Genomic DNA, 19,025 nt, shown 5'->3' with positions numbered 1-19,025 from the left:
AGTTATTTAATTAATGTAACCAAGCCCCCGAACTCATTTAATCTCTAGTTCGCAGAAGTAAGCAATTCTCTCATTATCTTGCTTGGGTGTCTAATCGACCCACCATAAACCGATTAGTGGCGACTCCTAGATAAAAATCACTTGTAGATTAAAAACCTAAACACTAAGTCGCGATATGGTATGGGCTTGCGAGAGCCTGAGTTAAGTCCCGAACTTAGACTTAGCGCGTACCAGGCGAGACCATCGTTTTCGAAAATAAAACTAGAGGTCGGTCGCGACAAGTGTCAAAAGTTTTCGACGGCTTGCTTGAGTGCTAAATCGGAGAAAAAAGGGAAAATTGTCGAAAAGTCCTAAACCTATTTCACTTTTGGCAATTTAATCATAAACCTTCAATTTTACAAATTGAGTCCCAAACATTTTCACGTTTTTCCCATTGAGTCCATCCGGCCAATTTTAACAAAAAAATCGCTAATGTGGATGTCGGCACTGTCTTACGTGTCACAATCGGCTCTAACATATACAATCTTTATAATTTTTTATTCTTTATTCTTTATTATTTTCTTTTTTTCTTTCTTTCTTTTTTTTTCCTTCCAAGCTTGGCGAGGGTTGCCGTCCTCTAGGTAAGGGCCACAATCCTTGCTCATGGTCGGCGAGGGTTTCGCGGTCCACCGGATTTGGTAGAAAAAAAGGGAAAAGAAAGAAAGAAAAATAAAAAATCAAATAAATTCAATTTTAAAAAAAAATTATCTACGTAAGCACCGACCATCCCACATGGCACTACCAGTGTCCACATGAGTGATTTCTAGTTAAAATTGGCCGGATGGACTCAATTGGCAAAACATAAAAATGTTTGGGACTCAATTGACAAAATTAAAAGGTTTAAGATTGAATTGGCCAAAGTGCAGTAGGTTTAGGACATTTTGGACAATTTTCCAAAAAAAAAATGATCACTTAAGTGGCTTTGGCAAGAAGTCTTAGATAAAAATGTTGCGTGGCTTTTAGAATAAACACTTTTATATGAGTTGGCAATTTTTTAATTAAAAATTAGTCCATGTGGACATCATAAATGATGTCATTTCGTGGATGAACCGGTTCAAGTCACCAGAACCAGTTAAGAATTCATCAATCTTTCTCTTCTTTCTCGCTCACTCACTCAGTCACACTGAGAGAGAACCTTCTTCGTTTTTCCTAGATCTTTGTCCATGGCAGTCACCAATGTGTCCTCCTCGATGCAAAGGATATTTTATCACCTGATCTCCCTGACCAAGTCCGATGCGAAGCCGTTGCCACTCTCCTTCTCCGTCGCAAGGGGAACCAACTCCTTTTGCGTGCAGCTTCATCCTCACCTTCGTTGCTCGCACCTTCATTTTTGTCCTCAACCCATCCACTCGCTCCTCCTCTCCGTAGCTCACCAACCTCTCCGCGACCTTCGCCCCCTCCTCCTATAGATCTCACTTCTCCTCCATGCTCTCTCGCTTTGGTCGTAATCCCTCCGAATCTGCCTCCCTCTCGGTCCCTCTCTTGCTCTCCATTTGTAAAGTTGAGTTGTTAATTTTGTGGGCAATCTGAATTAGGTTTCGATTTAGGGTTTGGAATTTGGAAGTTTCATTGAATTGGCGATTTAGGGTTTGGTATTTGGGAATTTTGTTGAATTGGCGATTTATGATTTATATTTGGGGCAAATTTTGTAAATGACATCATTTAGGGAATAATATGTCGACTGGGCACGCCGGCGAGCTACGTCAGTCGGAGATATTAATAAAATATGGCCATGTCAAATTTCCAATGACCCAAATCGGAGTTGACACTTAAGTGATCTAGTTTTTAACAATTGGCACTTAAGTGATCCCGAAAAAATCTTTGGGCACCAAATTGAGCATTATTACGAAACTTTTGACTGTTCTAGAGCAACTTTTTCAATGCAATTCCAGAAATAAACCGAAAAACAAAATGAAAGCTTTGACACATGTAAGCTGAGATGGAAGCGGGACAAGTTTGGGACAGCATACCTCATCCCAAATCTGTCCAGTTAACTTTGTGTTATTTTCCAAAACCGATACAGAGTTTTGACATAGAATCCCAAACCCGACTACTAAACCCATCCTGCCGGAGTGATTTTTAATAAACAAATGTCTCACGTTAAATACATAATAAATCATCTCAAATTTCCAAGCATAACCATTTATTTGGAACTCACGCAATGTGGATCTCCATATTGAAAAAATTTGAGAAAATGATCAAGATAAATGATCGTAGCAATCTAGAATCTAGCAATCCTAATATAAGAAGTCAGTTACTGAAAATATTAGGCTATAATTAACTTTGTTTTGGGATCATGTCTATTTACCTAAGGATTCTAAAGGAAATAAAGGAACTTTAGTAATTAATACATCACGATTAGGTACTGGTTTCCTTACTATAAAATTCTAAAGCCATAGGGTTTTTTGTGGTCGATCCAAAACCGTGCTACTACTTGAAACCCTAAATCATTTACGTGCATTATAGTTTGGGTGGGTTGGACACCCAATTATACCCGACCTTAGACTTGAAAATAAAGTAAGATAGCAATTATATGGATACAAGCAACATGGATGAAGCCCTGAGGAGGCTTGTTTATTTATCTAAATGTTAATGGTTTTTGTTAACGAATGTCCCCAAGGCACTCATGAATTTATACAATAAGGAAAGGTTTTGATTTTCAATGCAGTGTAGTACACATAACATGAGAGAAATCATCATTCAAAATTATAATTTTGCTTTAAGTAGGGGTTTAACCATGAACAAAATCCTTCCGAAAATTGCCATTCAAGCTCAAACAATCTAATTTTTCCAAAAAATCCAGAGCTTGTAATTGCCGAATCAAACAAAAGCACCACAAAAGCGCACGGAAGCTGCTCTTGGAAATTCCCATCATAAGCACAAACCAAGGAAAAAGCAGTTCTCACAGCCTACATACTAGAATAGTATGTAATTATTGTAGGAAAAAAAAAGATTAGTATGTAGTTGAAGTGGCTTGCATGATATATATATATATATATTTGGTGTAAAATGTAAGTATTATAAAGCAGATGAAAAACATAGGGGTATTCCCCAGCATTACAATAGAGCTAATAGTTCAAAAAGATGGAGGTAGGAAGCCTCCATATAGTAGCCAAAGCAACATTTGTTTGGGAAGGTCAAATTTTTTGGAAGAGCAATGCTCTATCTCTTACATTTTTACGCACGTGTGCCAGAATAATAAGGATGTCAGATGACTTGTTTTGAAATCATTTACGACTGCGCTCTATCCAAATGCCATATATGGTTGCTAGAAAGGATACATTGAGGAGTTTTGCCACCCAGTCTTTGCCTTTTGTTGCCCTAATCATTCATTGAAGTTCATCATTCCATCCTCCTAGAGGACGCATAATCCCATGTTGTGCAAGGATATTGTGCCTGTGGCTTGCATGATATTAACGGAGTATTGAAGTACATTTAAGAACGAAACTAAATGTATTACATATACATATACATATCTAAAATCCCTGAAGGTGTTGAACCTCAAAGAGTAAGAAAGAATTCATGCCAAAAACAAAATGGGTTCACACTGAAGCTTCCTCCTCCTTGTGACACAATGTGGTCGTATCAGACCAATTCCATCAAACAGATTTCTATATGCTTGTTTTACTGTGACTTGAAAGCAACCCCAACCAAAAGTCTCCATACTTGGTTCAGAGTTAAAATCCAGACTATGAGTGCATCAGAGAGCTTTCCCCATATATTAAAAACTCCATTGCAGTACTAGAAGTGGGTTTATCTTTCTTTTTGGGTTAAGCAACACAGTTTTGCTCTCTGTCTTCACTCATTTTTCTGTGACATATCCCCAACCCCACTTTAAGCCTTTCCAATCACACCAGAAGTTAAAGCAGTCTGGACAAATTTTGTGTAACAACCATATCACATTGCGTTAGCATCGTAGTATCACGCATCCAACCAAACAACACCAATCTTAGTACATACATTTGGATGAAAACATTCGGTCCACAATAATATATCAGCATGACGCGTACCATGTATAAATTAAATGTGACATAAAAGAATTCTAATTTCTTCGCACTTGCCCAAAAGTAACTATTCCATTGATTGATGTCTATAAATCGAGGCCTTACGGATGCGAAGTTCCAAGCAATTTTGTTGCAGTTGTCTCCACTTCCCAATGCAACACACCTCTTTTTTCTCGCTTCTTCTTCTTCTTCTTCGTCCCCCTCCGCCTCCTCCTCCTCCTCCTTCATGATTCTTCCATTTTTCCATTGCCGAGGCTCTCTCTAAGGTCACATTGCATGTGGCACTCCTAAGCTCTCTTTCCATCTCCTTGTCTTTTGCTATCTGTTTTTTATGTTGTCTGTGGCTTGAAGAAACAAAAATTACTTCGGTTTCATTGTTGCTATACGTACAGTGTCTTATATTTTTATTCCTAGTAGCATATCTAAAGCGTTAATTCTGCAGGTTTTGTTGAGCGGTCATATTGACCTGCATTCAGAATTATTTATATTCCCCTCTGCCTTCCAGTCCGTTTTGGTTCTTTTTATGTGAGCGTCTCTCTCTGTCCATTTGCGCTAGCCCTAGAGGGGGAAAACAACATGTGCTCCACTAGCGAATCTGCTGGAACTATAAGCAGTGACCATTCTGATGGCGTAAAGGAGGAAGGGGAAGAAGAAGAAGAGGAAGAAGAGGAAGAGGACGGCAATGACGGTAAGAGTGATAGTGAAGAAGGAACAATGAGAGAATCAAGAGAGGGCAGATTCTTGCACGGGCTTTCGCGTAGATTCCCGGTCATTGCCGCTCTCCAAAAGCTTCCCTTGAACCAGGTGATCATCTAATTATTTACGTAATATTACCATCTCTCCTTGTTCTTCTTCTCTTTTTTTTGGGGAATGATGAGGAAGTGTTTGAAGTTCTGCATTGGTTCTTGCATGTACGATGAAGAGGTTCATTTGTTTTCTTGAGGTTTCTGCCGTTCATAGGGCATCAAGAATGATCTTCTTCTTCTTTTTTTCTTTTTTCCTTTCAAAAGAGAAAACTCTCTCTCCTGGATTTTGCCAATTTTGTTTGATGTGTGACAAATGACAATGACATTCTTGGGTTCGACCAAATTCATGCGAGAAAATGGGGAAATTGAAAAACGAAAAAAGTGGAAGAAAAAATTGAAATTATTTGGCATTTTGGGAGGAGTAAAAGTTAAGATTGGGTAGGCATAAGTATCTTCCTAGTGTTTCGATTTGATTGATTTCTTGAAGCTGTCATTTTCATGTGGGTTTGGAGCCAATTGGAATCCACGTGCATCCCACCAACCTATGCCCTAGGGGGAACGGTGCAGTTAAAAATCTTTTTCTACTTCTATTTTTTAGTCTTTTTTCGCTTATTAATGATATTGTTTTTTGTGCCAAAAAAGAACAAGAAGAAGTACTGCTTCTTACGACCAAAAAAAAATAAAATAAAGTACTGCTTATGTTTTCTGTCCCTAACATCTGCAGATTTCAAAGAGATGGAGCTATAGGAGACAGCTCTATTCTTTTCTTACTCTAAAGACTTCTTCAGTTCTTCCTTAATCTTTCCCCGAAAAAGTTCTCCTTTTTTTTGCCCCTATGGTAGTGATGGAACTTCGTCAAAGTTCCCGATTGTGATGACCACGCTGCTAGAGGGATTACAGTCGCTCATGAAGATTGCGTGCTCGATTGTGATGACCACACTGCTCATTTTCTCGAGGTTAGTGATTTCCATGCTCTTCCTGAGCCACCTCGGCAAGGAGGAGCTAGCCGGCGGGTCCCTAGCCCTCGGCTTCAGCAACATCACCGGCAACTCAATCCTGAAGGGCCTTGCAATAGGCATGGACCCAATTTGCGCCTAGGCCTTTGGGGCCAAGCGGTGGTCGGTCATGAGCTAGACGTACCAGAAGACCCTGGGCCTGATGCTCCTTGTGTACGTCCCTATCTTGGCCCTCTGGCTGCACATGGAGTCAATCTTTGCCTGGCTCGGCCAGGACCCAGAGATCACCCACATTGCCCAAGTATATATGGTATTCTCAATCCTTGAGCTCTTTGCCTAGGCTTGCCTCCATCCATTGAGAATTTTTCTTGAGAATTTTTCTAAGGACTCAGGGTGTGACCACACCCCTCACAATAGGCTATGTCCGGTCAGTGATCCTGCACTTGCCCATCAACTACTTCCTGGTGGTCTACTTGGGCCTCGGTGTGAAAGGTGTGTCTCTCGCCCTTGGTTGGAATACCATTAACCTCAACCTCGGCTTGCTCATTTGCCTGGCTATATCAAACACAACCCCGAAGTCGTGGCACAGGGCCGGACTCCCGTCGATCCTCCAAGGGCGGCGGCCGCTCCTGGCCCTGGCCTTGTCGAGCTGTGTCTTAGGGCCCGTTTGGTTCAACTTTGCAAATGAGACTTGGGGGAATGCAAATACCTTCAGGTTAAAGCCCCTTAGAGAAATACAAATGGCGTTTAGTAAAAAATCCTTTGCGAAGCTACTTTGGCCCAAGTAGTGTTTGGCAAATTTTTTTTCAAAGGGCTTTGGGAATTTTCTTTTTTATTAAAAAAAAAACTTACCCTACCCTTCGCCAAAGCCAGCGAAGGCCTATGGCCGCCGGCAAGCTAGATCTAGCACCGGCGGCCGTCGCCCGAGACCGTGCGACCACCTTCAGCAAGGGTCGCACGACCCGCCTGGAGTTGCACGACCCAAGCCAGCGGCGCCTGAGCGGTCGCACGACCTTAGGCGGCCTCGCCTGGGTAGTGCGACCTCACCAGCCCGATTCGATGTCGCTCGCCCTCGCCGGCTGCCCTCGCGCAAAAGATGAAGAGTAATAAGAGGGGTAAAACCGGAATAAACCAGAATAAGTTTGGATAGTTTGGGGGCAAAAAAGTTTGTTTCAGCATTTGAAGCCCAAAACTGGTTCGGACCAACTTTGGGCTTTGAGCATTCTCAATGCTGGCTTTCGGCCGATAGCTCATTGCTAATGCTTGGCAAACGGTTCAGCATTTCCCCAAGGGGCTTTCGAGGCCGAAACACCCCCTTGGTGTGCCTCGAGTGGTGGTGGTACGAGATCATGCTCTTCCTCTGCGGCCTGGTCAGCAACCCCAAGGCCTCGGTCGTAGCGATGGGAATATTGATTCAAATGACCGGGTTATTGTACACGTTCCTATTCGCACTCAGCTCGGGCCTGTCCGCGTGCAGTGGGCAGACCCTAGGTGCTAGCCACCTGTCCCAAGGCCAACTCATATCTATCATCGGGATTGCCGCAGCGGTCGCCTTCGGGCTCACCGCCCTCATCTTCATGATTGCCATCCGGTCAGTGTGGGGACGGATCTACACAGACGATCCACAGGTCCTCAAATTAGTCTCCACGGCACTACCGATCCTTAGCCTTTGTGATCTCAGGAACTCCCCTCAAACCGCATCTTGCGAGGTCCTAACGGGGACGGCTCGGCCCAACATCGGGGCCCGCATAAACCTGTTCTCATTCTACTTGGTCGGATTGCCCATCACGGTGCTCACGACGTTCTAATTCAAGCTTGGGTTCTGCGGGCTGTGGTTCGGCCTACTGGCGTCCCAGATCTCTTGTGTGTGCTTGATGACTTACACATTGATTCAGACGGATTGGAAGCATCAAGTCAAGAGGCCCGAGGAGCTAACCATGGTCCAGGATGCTGGAGACCAGAATGATTTAGAGTCTGGCATGCTCTCTAATCAGCGATTAAATTGCAACAAAAGAAAAAAAAAACATAAAAACAAGATTGTTGACAAGATTTTCAAGAATTATCTTGGTACATAGTAACATGGCCTCTGAGCCCATTGGATCATTGTCTTTAGAAGTTGGAAGATACCTAGATCGTTTTAATCTACCTCATTCATTTATAGGTTATGTTCTATTGGGAAGGAATGACCATCTTCCAAAGGTGGCATGTTGATCAGGTTTTCAGAATATCCAATACTAAAACATACTCGACCTAATGAAGCACAACTATGGTTTTAACGTCAAATGTCTTATTAATCTTCGAAAATACACGTAATAGCACGTTCGCCAAAAGACGATATCCATAAGTGACGGACGTGGCCTTCACAGTTACCTTAAGCGGAAGATTTTGTGATTCAAGCACGAAATCTGCCATTTCAATGGCAAGTGATGTGAGTCGCAAGAAGGACCATCTAGCACTCTACACAGTACACAACACGATGAGTTTGACAAGGATGCAGAGGAAATCCTTACCAAAAGTTGGTTGCCGGAGAAGGTTGAGCCAACTAGGATTGAGTACCTCATCAATAAGTAAATACGAAGGTAACAGTTCATGGAAATCTGCAGAGCGGATGTGGCAATTCAAGAAGGCTATTGACAAGTATCGAGCTTCTCGAAACGAGGGATTTTCATAAATAGGCGAGGAGAATATCACCACCCGAACCAACTAGGTGCCATGAGCTTGGCATGGGCTAATTGAGAGCTGAGCGAATATAGTGCACGCGAGCTAGACGTAAGATGCAGGCAGGATGTGCATGCGTGGACAAGTGAAATATACAAGTTAGACATGAATGAGTAAAGAGCACGTAAAGTCTAAGTATATTCTCTCGAAGTTTGTGGTTGGTTCATGTATTACTATTAGCCAAAATGTGTTCAACGGAAGGGTATGAATCTTGTTAAATGTAATACATTCGATTAAGAAGCATCTAGAATGTGAATATCTAGTTCTAGCATTCATTTATTAGTAGCACTGACAGTGTAAATAGGTATGCTAGAGTCATTTCTAATTATCATTTGAATCATTGATTCCTTCGATTAATGAACCATTCCTTTTATTCCAAACTTGTGTGCAAGAGTGATCTTGGACAGCTACTCTCTTGGGTGATGTATGATGTCATTGAGTCCTTAGCCGAGCCTAGTGATGTGTCGGGGTGATCAGTTTTAAGGCAAGTTAGTTCTCACTCTGGAACCGGACTAGAAGGGACAGTTTCCAGTTTGTAGAACTGGGAATTGGCCCACTTGATCCTGGAACCAGTTCGGTTTATTCCCTAACGAGTCTAGGAACCGGCGATGATATCTTTTTTTCTTAACCCTACAAGATTGCAAGTGTTATTTAGTGTTTTAGATCTTTAATCAATGAAATTGTCTGTGAAAAGATGCTAAAGCTGTGATAATATATGATCAAGTACCATTAACTTGCTAATAAAAAAAAGTATTAGTTTGAGTGGTTCAGTCTACACCTGGAACCGAGAACCAGACCGATAATCACCGGTTTCTAATTTTAGGAACTGGGAACTCGACTGATTCCCGCAAGAATTGCCTAGAATCAGCCGGTTTGGTCCAATTCCATTACTCACCTCAAGTGATGCGGGAGCATTGGGCTCCATTGATCAACTCTCAAGTTCAATTCTTGTCTCGTCGATCAAACCAACATGCTTGTTATTTATGCAAGCAAAGACCAATTTCAGCTACAACTTAATAAGTTGTATTCAAGATTGAAGTTGTCAATTATGCAAAGAGATTATCGATTCGATGGATCAGTTATTGATTTCGTGGACACCAATTGGTCACCTCGTTGCCGATATACAAGCTTGTTGTCGATTCCAAGGCTTCGAATCAATTACCTAACAAAGGTTGTTCTGGTCAATTTCTATTACTATTTGATGACCGTTTACAATGACTGTTCAACATCCAAGACTAGTGCACGAATTTAGAGTCGTATCAAGTTTTAATGCATCTAATAATTAGTCAAATGCATTTAGGTCTCTTAATTCATAGCTTTTTATGAGTCTTTATTGTAGTGTTGCTGTTAAGAGTCATAATTAGGTGATTCCTTCAAGAGTTTGTTCGGTTTCTGAGAATTCGAAGAGTCTTCTCTTTTATTTATCAATATCTCTATAATTTATGGTCTTACAATGGACTTGAATTTTGAGATTATATGAGATTTTTCTCTGTGTGAGTGAATATCTTTAAAGAGTTCATAACTCCCATCCCGGTTTCTTTATCCTTTAAGAGTGGATTATTCTTTGGTGGTGAGCCAAGAAGCATTTTATCATCGACTGATGGTTCTCCTTTAGGCTTTGATGGTGAGCTTATCTTATCTCGAAGTCCTTTATCCGTGACAGGTGGCTTAGCCTTTAAGCTTTGGTGGTGAACTTTGTCAATCCCGATCTTCTACCTCGATTGGTCGTGCGTTCTTTAAGCCTTGGTGGTGATCTTATTCTATCTTGTATTTATGTTTATCTATCGACTTCCATCCCCATACACTCTGATCTATCCGTACTTTCTTTGATATTACTCAAAAAACACTCGCACGCCCCCGCAACCGCATCACCTAGTGGCATGACTTGGTTGTCTTGTGTGAGAATGAAACACGAGAGAAAAGGGGATGGGAAACACATATCAAGGAGCGAGCGACACGCTGTGAAAGATTGTCTTGTTGCATGAACTGAGTCGCGTTCATGACAACATGCACAATAATTAATAGATAAAATAATATTACAATTGTTGTTAAGATAACATTAAATGACTCCTTAAATCTTTAATGCTTTTCAAAATTAAATAGAAATGTTTCTTATCTTGGAGTAATTTAAACTTATTATTCTCTCTAAATAGACCAAATTTGTACTTCTAATGCGTTGACGAGAGTGCGCGAAATCAAGGGCATTTCCTAATTCCATTGCATAAATTAGCTGAATCCATACATCATTAACTCATAAACTCAATGAGTATATTTAATTGCCAAAGTTGATAAAAGAGTTGGGAAAAAAAAACCGTTTAAATGCACAAAACCCAATTATATATACAAATATATAAGATTTGAGCTTACTTTTAATCTTCCAAAGCTACTAAATACATGAAAAACTTATTACTAGTAGGTACACACTTATTTTGCTACTATAAATGGTTATAGTACGAAAAACTTACTTCGCCTAATTTCTTATAATTTTTTTATACAAATGTAATATCTCATTCTTATCTTGCAAAGTAGGGCTGTCAAAATTAGGGGTGAGCACTAGTCCTGGTTCTATCCGGGAATAGAACTGAACCGGCTGGTTCTAGGTGGTTTCCATAGGAACTGGTTCCTTTCAGTTCCACAAATTTGGAATCGGCAATAACTAGTCCGATTCTCGATTCCTTGTAAGGAATCGGACCGAGTGGACTGACATAACTGGCCAGTTTACTTCTTTTTTTTATGCAGGATTTGTTCGGTCCAAGAACTACTGGTTCATTTATGTGGGACTTGCTCCTGACTTGATATCATTTTTTCTTATGAGAATATTCTCTGTTGTGGAGCTTTGATGGAAAAATGCTCTTAACCTTGGTGCCTTCCGGAAAATAGTAGAGATAGCTCATGCACATGGTGCCATCGTATGGGTAAATAATATAATCATGTAACCTATATTACTATTATCACAACCATGGGAACTAGGAGTAGGTGGCTAGGATTTGAAGTAGATTTTCTTTGAGTATGTAACCAATGCAAATTGCATCTTGCTTAAGTTTCCGTTGTGTACAGTTCACATAATGTTTCTATGGGGATTCTTCATGTGGCCACACGCAACCATTTATGAGGGTAGGATAGGAAGCTCCACTTCGCTGATGGAAAAGAAACTGACATGCCCATGCTCCACAGAGCAAAATTTCAGTGGAATTCCTTCACATTGTCTTTCAAGAGCTTTGATTTCCATTTTGGGATGGTGGTTAGCCTCTACAAGTAGCCAATTTGCAAATGATTGAAATAGATGTATTGATGACACCCAAAATATTATTTAGTATTGGATATTTGCGAACTTACAACACTCGGCCAATTTCAAGTAGACTTTGGAACTGGACCGGAATAGTGACTGATCGGTCGGTATAGTTTTAAGATTTACAATGTCGGTTCTTGGTTCCACAAATTGGGAATCAACTTGGCTGGGTAGGTTCCAAGTTTAGGATGTGAATTGATTCACCTTAGAACGGATCACTCCTAGTCATAATGGATCATAAATCCATATTTTAACTCAAATTTATTGAAGTGGGTCATATATGAGTCATCTCAAATTTTAAATATAGGTCATGATAGGTTTCAAAGGAAAAAACCCAATAAAAATAGGTTGTTGTGGGTTTGTTATAAACCTACTTTCAGTCCACTTAATCAAAATAGCATAGAAAACATGTCTCAAGTCCCTATATTCGCTCCTCTCTTCTCTCTCAAGACTCTAATACCAACTATGCCTTCCAACTCCAAATGCAGGAAGCGATAAACATTTCTCTCTCCTCTTCCCAAACATTTCTCTCTCCTCTTCCCATCCCTCAGCATCGAGTTCTCCTCTAGTACTTGCGGATGACACCATCTTGGTCAGATTTGACTACGAGGATGGTCGATAGTTGGCGACTACTCCAATGCTAGAGGATGGAGAGGTACATCCAAGATCACAAGATTGTGAGTAGTGCAAGGCGAAGTTTCAAAGGAGGGAGATGGAGGATTTGGACCGTCGGATTCACGAACGGAGGTTTTCCGCCACCGAAGAAGAATGGCCAAACTACGACAGCTTTTATCACAAGCAGTTCCAGGTTGGTTGCTCTTCCTCTACTCCATCATCTTCATTATCATCATTCGCGACTAGTGAATGTTTCAGGGTTTATGTTAAGGGTTTGGTGAGCGATGAATGGATTAAGACACGAAAGCTATAATGGCCGGAGTTGATGTGGCTATTAATGATTTCAGGACAATGTGATTATGGAGTAAAGAAGCCTTTAATCAATGACATTTATAAGCTGAGATTGAGGCTTCAGTCTAAGGGCTTCATGCTGCAACATTGTGCAAGGTCTAAAAAGTAGCTAATAATTTGGTTGGTAAATTGTTACAGATTGTTTGATGAGGAACTTTTTCTTTAATCACTCGTACTTTCTTCGCCCTCTGTTGTAAGATAGGAAGCAAGGGCTGTAAGCAAACAAAGTCATCTTTTGAGTTTGGGAAACTGCAATTTTGAGTATGTGTTGTTTAGACAACTTTCAATAATCGAGGATCTTTGAATTTTCAATGCCAGGAAATGAACCGGCTCATGAGAGCGAGGGCATTGCACAAGATCCACCCCCTTTTCACCTCACAACCACCTTCACACCTCTGTCCATAAGTCAACCATTGAACTTGTCCATGTAGGTTTTCTTATCCATCAGCGCGGTGCTTACTCACATCCCCACGTTACACTGGTGCCACGAGAACTTTTAACCCACGATTCAACCCAAGCAGCCTAGCTCCCTTACCCACTCAATGAGTGGGTCCATTGAGTTGCCCATACTTTAGGGGCAACAATTTATCGAGAAAATTGTCAATAATTGAAGTTCATATTGGGTCAAGTATGGGTCAGGTCCAAGTCAAGTCGGGTATAGATTGCTAAATTTGCTTTGCATGAAAATGAGTCAATTTGGATTATACATTTTCGACCAAACTCAAATCCGACCCGACCTATTCGTTTGACAGGCTTATTAGAGAAATTTGGTAGTAAATGAAGCCACCGCGATCTCTTAGTAATGTCACTCTAGCCATTGTCGTCTCTGTTAAAAGGGGTTCAGAGCTTGGGTTGTGAGTGCAAGCCTCGCAATGGGTGGTCCTCGAGAAAGCCGGTGGTGGAATAAATGGGTGTGGTGATGGCAGGCGATATTAGAGACCTGAGTGAGTGCGGGGACTAGGCAAGAAGCGGGGGAGGAAGTCAATGAGGTTTTGGGATTTTGGTTGGTGTGGGTGTGATTGTTCCAAAATGCGAGGTCAATTTGATAAGCTCATGGGTATCCATTGATAATATCGATGAATTTGGATCCTCATAAGTCGGTTAAAGTTGAGCACCGAGTTCGGTTCAATTTGGGATATGGATCGAACCGGTAGGCTCCTAGGTTGAATCGATTCTACACCAACTTTGAAGTCTCTTTTAGAAAGAAGAATAATTCTTCATCCATCGAGAATCAAACAATGGTCTTTAGCATCAACAACATAACCACTTAAATATATATAGTGAAATAATGTAACTTATATATTTTAATATGAGAATTTGAATTTTCTTTACACAAAAAAAGGTCAGTTTAGGATTTGGCGGTTCCAGAATCGATTGGTTTGGCTCTCAATCAATCTTTTGGAACCGAGAGTCATAGGGTCAATTTCCGGTTCAAGGCCAAAAACCAATCTACGCGGGAGTCGATCACCCCTACACCTGGTTGCAAATTTGGTTGCAAATTTGCCAATAATATAAAGAGATACATTCAACATATATAGTCACCCCTAATTAAACTTAGAAAATCCCTATCTCAAAATTTATTGAAAGAGGCCACATCACGTATTTACTATTCAATAATGTTCCTCTTCATATTACTAACGTTAAAAGCACAAGCTACACATGTCCACAATCTAGTTGGGTAATTATGCTTTATAGGAATTGGGTAGTTATATGTAAGTAGCTAGTTACGAGAGATTTATTATATTGAGCCTGAAAAGGAAAGTTTTTTAATTTAAGTATGTTGCCTATTTGAATTGTTTCCTAGTTAGAGTAAGTTTCCTATTTTGGATTATGCTCTTGCCTATACATATAAGAAGTTTCTTCGCTATAAAAAGCATCCAAGGGGTGACTTATTGTGAATTACACCCTGAAGAAATTCGAGAATGTTGAACCCGATAAAATCTTGTGATAAAATTTATGAATTCCTTTGTGAGATTGAGAGATTATTTCGCGATAAATTGTATGACTAAATACTCCGTGAGTTATTAATTGTAATTGGGGACTGAGAACACATTAAAGGTGTTTAAGTGACTCGAGTGGGTTGTAATTTCTATTGTATCGCTTAATCTATAGTGGAATTCTTTACTGCTCTCCCCTTGGACGTTGGTTGCATTGACCGAACCATGTAAATCTAGTGTCCAATTTATTTTCTTATTTTGTCTATTTTATTGTTTAATCGCTTACTTCCATAATAATGATGACGATGATGACGATGATGTTTATGTCAATGCTAAAGATATCATGTAATTGGTTTTGTTGGTACAACGACCATCTAAGGATGTTCATTAGAGAAACCAAATATAGCCGTTGCCAACTGGATACGCACATCAGAAGAGGGAAACATCCTTTGCAGTTATGTCAAAGCTATCAACGACGGGACAGCAGCAACATAACCTATTTTGGGAAAGCTAGCTAATGTTCAAGAAAAATGACTATGGGGAGTTCAGCTTGTGAATAGTTGAACGTCACAAACCTAACTGCTACCTGCTTCTCTGGACCATCTCTAACAGGAAGATTGAAGATATCTATATAAGAGAAAATCATTGAAAACAAGAGGTTAGACGAGCAATATAAAGAAAATTAAAAAAGTTCAACACTATACTTTAAGCTGATTTTTTTTTCGTTCTCTTGAGATGTTTACTGCTATGTTCTTGCTATCTTATAATCGTGAGAAAGATTAAGTGTACAAGAGTGATAATAGCACTTGAGTCCTGATAATGTAATCTATCATCTGATAGTATTAATGCCTACTGATTATAACTTGTCTTGTATATTACTAGTGATATACAACCCGACTTGTAGCTATTAGTGTGGACAGTGGATAAAGGTTATTTGATAAAAGCCGAACCACTATAAATTGTTGTGTGCTCTTGTTTATCTCACTTTTATATATTCTAGCACACAAGCACTTTGCTATACTTGAAATATTCGCTCGACTGGATTTTTATAGTTGCTCCCGATTTCCGCAAAATCGTTAGATTTTACTAAAACAACATATTCACCTCCCCTCTAGGTTGTATTATTAGCCCCAACAATATCCGTAAAAGAGAATTTGGTGAACTTGTGTCTACTGCTTTAGTAGGTGAAAGTAGAAGAAGAACTAGTACACGTGTTAACAAGAGTAATATAAACCTCAACAGACACAGTCAGTCTAGGACTAGTTGTGCTGTTTGTTGTAGTTACGACAAGGAGGGACATCTTAGAAAGGATTGTCTTAAGCTAAAAAACGAGAAAGGTAAGGGAATTAAATTTGAGTGTGTAGAAGATGTTGTAACTGTAGTTGACAGTAATTCAGATAGTGCTGATTATGTCTTGTCTATCACTAAGAATTCATTAATTGACAGATGGATAATGGATTATAATTATTCGTTTCATGCTACACCAAATATGAACTGATTTACTACTTATTAATGCATGGATAGTAGTAAAGTGTAGTTAGGGAACAACACTGAGTGCGATGTTGTAGGTGTTTGCGATGTTAGAATTAGAAAACATGATGATATCGTGAGGATATTAACTGGAGTAAGGCGCATTCCAAAATTGAAGAAGAATCTAATTTTTTTGAGTGTCATGTTTTCGGTTGGGTGTCGATATATTTCAACAAGTGGAGTTTTAAATGTCATTCGAGGTGTTTGGTGATAGTAAGAGGAATCAAGCACAGTGGCCTGTATGAGCTTCAAGGTGAAATAGTGACAAATTCCGTTGCGAGACGTCAAATGCATATGTTCGAGAGCCTAAGTTGTGGCATATACGTTTGGGGACATTAATAAGATAAGCTTGAAGGTTCCAAGTGAAAAGAATATGTTGTATGGTTATGTTGCTAACAAACTAATGTATGCAGGTGATGTGACATAGATCAACAGCGAAAAGTGCAATTCAGTAGTTGTTAGAGAAAATATGGAAATTGCAGAGCTAATTCACTTGGATGTTCGCAGGTTGTTGTGATTTCCTTCCTAGAAAATATTGACTAAGATTGGAATTTGAAAATCCTTTCGTATGCAACAATGGTTAAACTTTTTCCAAAACATGGGGTTAGACTTATTATGTTATGTGAAAAGGTCCTACTATCATTGCAAACTTACTGAACATTGATAGGTCGAAAATTGTTTTTTTCTAATTTGAAGCTACTTTATCACATGAAGAACTAGTAGTTATTTTAGTAAGAAAAAAATGTGAAAAAGTTACTTCTTTCCACTGATAGAACCAATATGAAGATTTCTTTTGTTTTAGTAATCTTCACGCAACAATCCATTTCATGTTCATCATAAGGCAATACCCGTAAGTGACAAACATGACCTTCAAAGTTATTTAAGTGGGAGATTTTGTGATTTAACCTCGGAATTCACCATTTCGATGATACCGATCCGAGTTGCAAGGAGGACCATCAACTATCCATCGATACACAACACGACAAGTATGACAACCATATGGAGCAAATCCTAACCAAATTGGTGGTTGTGGGAGAAGGATAAGCCGACTAGGCTTGAGTAACATGTCAAGTGGTAGGGAGGAACGGAAGGTGACATTTCATGGAAGCCCTTGGAGTGGATATGGTAATTCAAAAAGGCTTTTTACAAGTATCAAGTTTCCAAAATGAGGGCATTTTAAATATTGGCGGGGGAGAATGCTACGACCCGCATCAACTAGGTGCTATGAACTTGGCACGGGCTGATCAAGAGTTGTGCACGTGTAGGATGCACAATGTAAACGGGATGTGAATGTGCGAACAAGTACAATGTATGTGCTAGACAAGAAAGAGTAAAGAGTAAGTAAATTCCAAGTACATTCTCTTGAAGTATATGATTAGTTCATGTATTAGGATTAGTCAAAATATATTCAAGGGAGGAGATGAACCTTTATAAATGTAATATATTGAATTAGGATGTATCTAGAGGGTGAGTAACTGGGTCTTGCATTCATGTATTAGTAGTAGTAAAGACACTATAAATAAGTGTACTACAGTCATTTGTAATCATCCTTTGAATCCTCAAGTTTTTTTTATTAGTGAAGCATCCATTCCTCCCAAAACTCGTGTCCAAGGGTGATCTTTGAAAGCTAATCTCTTGGGTGGGTGTGTAAGGCCATTGAGTCCTTAGCCAAGTCTTGTGGCATGGATTTGGTTATCTTGGGTGAGAGTGAAACACGAGACAAGAGTCGAACAACGTAAAAAACATGTTATAAGCATATATGAATAGTTGAGAAAGAGAATGGATTAAGTTTTTCTTTTTGGTCAAAGGAAATTTTCATTCAAGACCAAAATAATACATGAAATGATCTATAGGAAATTCCAGAAATCACCACAACAAAGCAAGCCCATAGAGTTATAAAACAAACCAAAATCTAGAAATCAAGGTATATCATCAGAGCATGGCAAAGGTAAATACATGCTTGTCCTTCGAGATTAGATATGTGACTCTAAGCAAAAGGATCAGCGGTTGATTATCGGATCGCATCATCAACGATAAGCACAAGCCATGTCTCCATCTGTAGCTCCAGCTTAATCTTTCGACGGTGTGCAACTAGGTTCGGTGTCCCCAACACCATAACCGTACAAAGACAACAAAAACATGTTCAACAAATTCAGCGAGAGCAAGCCCTTTAGCAAGTGCACGACGCCAAAGCTTGTAACAAAAACATATTGAACGAGCACATATCTAACACTGGAGCTGCTGTGAACACCATTGAAATTGGAAACGGAGTACTTATTCATTACAACTCCTAGATCTAGAACTAAATCAAGAGAGAAAAGCTCCCATACTATTTTCATCAAATTAGTTTTTTTATGAAAGTTTTCCAACCTTGTGCTTCTTTTTGACAAGGTTGCGAGCCGTATCATTGAATGAATAGATCATAGAATCTGTAAAATGAAATGTTCAGAAATGATGCGGAAGTTAACGAATCCGCAATTTAAATCTTAGGCGAACAAACGAAATTACGACAAAAACCAATGAAAGATGAGGACACCAGAGATTCAAGTGGTTCAGTCCAAAGTGTCACTATATAAGTCTTATCTCACAATTCTCTCGAAAATCACTTAGAAAGAAAACCCTAACACTACTCTTGTTAACTCTAGTGTGTAATAACGGAGTAAAATTCCATGTCCTATGTATATTTGTATCCAAAATAAGGGGCCCATTTTAGAAAATCCACTCAAATTAAGGAATACCTCAAACTGGAAAACCTGCTTAGATCGAGTTTTCTTTATCGATTCAAACTCGAGACATGTTCTACCGTGAAACCTTATAAATCAGGAAGGAAATGCCAGGGA

The 19,025-nt window shown here is 39.7% G+C and overlaps 1 pseudogene; it reads left to right on the top strand.

Annotated features, from left to right (window-relative positions):
• The first annotated feature begins 5,662 nt into the window (after positions 1-5,662).
• On the top strand, positions 5,663-7,820 carry LOC115685105 (protein DETOXIFICATION 53-like; annotated as a pseudogene).
• The last annotated feature ends 11,205 nt before the right edge of the window (positions 7,821-19,025 follow it).

Source organism: Syzygium oleosum, unplaced genomic scaffold (genome assembly GCF_021117445.2).
Source record: "Syzygium oleosum isolate NSW1041296 unplaced genomic scaffold, Sole_v2.1 Sole_v2.12, whole genome shotgun sequence".
In the NCBI taxonomy this organism is placed as follows: domain Eukaryota; kingdom Viridiplantae; phylum Streptophyta; class Magnoliopsida; order Myrtales; family Myrtaceae; genus Syzygium; species Syzygium oleosum.
The sequence above is the reverse complement of the archived record's forward strand: the minus strand, read 5'-3'. Positions and strand labels throughout refer to the sequence as shown.